The sequence below is a fragment of the Cryptomeria japonica genome, chromosome 3 (genome assembly GCF_030272615.1).
Source record: "Cryptomeria japonica chromosome 3, Sugi_1.0, whole genome shotgun sequence".
NCBI classification, from domain to species: Eukaryota; Viridiplantae; Streptophyta; class Pinopsida; order Cupressales; family Cupressaceae; genus Cryptomeria; species Cryptomeria japonica.
Window position 1 is genome coordinate 144,534,436 of NC_081407.1, and position 3,448 is coordinate 144,537,883.

Below are 3,448 nucleotides of genomic sequence, written 5' to 3' on the forward strand. Positions count from 1 at the left end.
TGGTTCTTACTTACAAGGTCCTAATTTTAAATTTAAATTTTCTTTAAATCTTTTTCAATCTAAATTTTTAAAAATTAAGAGGTTATTTTTAACCTAGTTTTAAATTTGAATTTTTATCTCCTAGTGGGTAATTTTAATTTTAAATTAAGAGGTTATTTTAGCAAAGCCCTAATTTTAAATTTAAATTTCTTAGGAGGTTGAAAAAATCATCCTTCATCTTTTCAATAAATTTGCTTATTTAATTGAGTAATCATTTTTTCTAAAATTTTGCATTATTCAATTACTTTGCAAATTTCAAATTTCAAATTTCAAATTTCCAATGTCCCTCCCTTAGTGCATGAGTTTTATTACTATTAGTACAACCTATAATATCCCTGTGAGAAGAAGTTATAGAATTAAGGCTTCCCAAGGTTTAATTACCAAGGAGATGGAGCCTAATTTGATTAACTTATTCCATGAGGATGTTGGTGGTTCTAGCAATCCTACAAATGTTCCTTTATCTCCATTCTTTAGATAATTCTCATGATGTGGATGAATCACTAACTAGGTTTTTCATTGACCAATTGGAGAATATTGACAATCAATTTGAAAATCTTCAACAATGGATGAGTCAACAATACTTGGAAAGTGAAGCTCTCCCATTAATTGAAGGATTAAAAAGAATGGTTCAAAGTGATAAACTTGGTGTTGATATCTTGTGTGGTATTGCTCATATTGTTGATTCTAATATTATGCTTGTGAAGATTTGTGTTGAAGTCCTTGGTTATACACAACCTCCTAGTCAAGTTAATCACTCCATTCCCTTGACTACCCCTATGGTTTGTGTTCCCACTTTTATCTCCAACATCATAGCTACTTCTACTCAAAATGTCATACCTACAGGTGTTAGTCAAGTGGGAAAATCCTCTAATCATAATTCTTCCATCCCTTCTCAAATGATTCTTCCATTTGTTACCCAATCTTCTCCCACACCTACCTATCATAGCATTTTGCCTCCTTATTCTCAACCCCCGCCTTCCTATAACAACATCCCTTCTTATTATCAACCCCCTCCTTCATTCAACAATATTACTCCTTCTCAATCCAACATGTCCAATTTCAATCCTTCTACCAAAGCTACCATCGATAGTTTATCCCAAACAGTGTCTTCCTTAAAAAAACAAATAGCTTCCATGAATCAATTTAAGTATAATATGCGCACATTTGATGTAGCGAGCCCATTATCCAATGACATTGTCTGAGCTATCGCTCCTAAACATATGGAAGTCCCTCAATTGGAGCTTTATAATGAAAAAGGTAATCCCTTGACTCATGTGAAAACATTTCAAACTTTGTGTAGTGACTTTTCTCATGACCTAAGAATGTTGGCTAAATTGTTTACTAGAACATTAAGGGATAAAGCCTTGCAATGGTATTGTTCTTTGCCTCCTTATTCTATTACTTCTTTTCAACAATTGCCTAATGCTTTTATTCAACAATTTCACAATAATATTGGTCTTAAAATCACTTTATTGATTTGATGCATTGTAAGCAAGGTGTTAAAGAAAGAGTGATTTATTTTATTGGTAGATATAAGAATTTGTATTATCAAATTTCTTTTCTTGTGCCTGATCAAGATATTCAAATAATTTTTATTTCTAATTGTAACTTCCTAAAATTGCACTCCTCACAATTTTCAACTGCATTTGGATCTTCGCCTTAGTGTTTGCGCCCCTCGGCCTTATTGGAGACTTGAATATGCTCATGCACACCAAAAACACCTTACAATTCAGTAATATACTCAAGAGCTACCTTGATCCTACCCCAAAATAGGGCAAGACCAGGGCGTGGCGCCTTGGGACCCCTTAATTGGGGCCTATCTTGATCCCCTCCCTTGGACCTAACTCAAATTTGAAGCGGGAAAATCCCCCATATGTTGGCTCAAGTCAGAAAATTAGTCAAGTAATCCTATTGGCAAGTATATAAGAGAGATTTCCCCTCTCATTTGACAAGAACATGGAATTTAATCCATCTATCAAGCATTCAATAGATCAAGCATTCAATTATTCAAGAGCAATTGAGCATTTTCAATATTCCTTCAAGCTTTGGAGAAGCAATAGAGTCAAGATTTCAAGTATTGAAGAGGAGATCATTATTCTACTTCAAGAAATCATAATTCCATGTGGAGGCAAGCAAAACTTCACAAGGAGGTATAAGCATTTCATTTTCAAACAATTCAATATCCCCTTAAAGAGGAGGATTTCTACTTTCAGTCCTTTCATTTACATTATTTCAACCACTTATTTAATTCCAAAATTGGGGTTTGACCTAATGGTAAACCCCTATTCCTAACACATTTGTCTTTCTTTCTATGTGTAGGAAACATGTGCACAACAATACTTCTGGAATTAGGCTTTATTCATAGAGATAGAAAAACCCTTTTCAACGTGTAAAAAGTTCAGAGGATCGATTGGAGGGCGCCCCTGTCTGGACACACGGTCCCTACAACTTTTGCCCAATTTCGCAGAGCAGTTCCAAATCATCTGAAACTTGTCTAATCCAGGTGCACAACTGAATCTCAAATCTATAGCTCTCTATTTTCGCATACTTCATCATTATTTTCAGCACTTTGCCTTAATTCAATTAATCAACTTACAAAAGAGGGTCATTACATTCCAATTTCAACCAATCTACTTAGTATTCAGTCCTTGCATCCTTTGGGATTGGATCTAGTAGATTCATCCCCCTCTTATGAATGTAATGCTTCCTAAAGTGAAAATTGAGCTTAGTGAATCTCCCCTTTTCCCATGGAGAATTGGCTAAGCTCCCAATTTTTCACTTTACATTTTGGTGAACCCGATGCCTTACACCCTTAATTTTTATTTTTATTTTTAACTCTGAGTGTATGCAATTTAAAATAGAAATTTTCATTTACAAGTTTAATTTCCTTGCAATTTTTAAAAATTTAGAGGTTGAATTCACAAAAAACCTTTTTAGATTCAAAATTGAGCTTGTCATTTATCAAAATTGGATTGATTGTTTCAGATTTGAGAACTCTTCAATTTTGCAATTCAAGTTTTCATTTACACAATCAATTTTTAAAAAAATTAAAATTAAGCAGCTAAATCACAAAACCCTAATTTTTAATTTTAAAATTGACCTTGTGAATTGTGAGATCTTGAATTAATTTAGGTCTTTGCTTCAATTTCAAAATTCATTTTCCCTCCTTGCAACATTCAAATTTTCAAATTTAAAAAATTAAAATTAAGTGGTTTATGCAACAAACCCTAATTTTTAAAATTAAATTAATCTTGTGCAATTTCAAATTTTCTTTTAAGCATTTTATTGGCTCAATTAAATCTAAAACATTTTTTAACCCTTATAAACATCATAAAAGTCGACCCTTAAGTGTGCCCTTTTTGTTGTTCTTTCAATTAATCATTTTATCAAACATCCTAAGTGTGTCCTA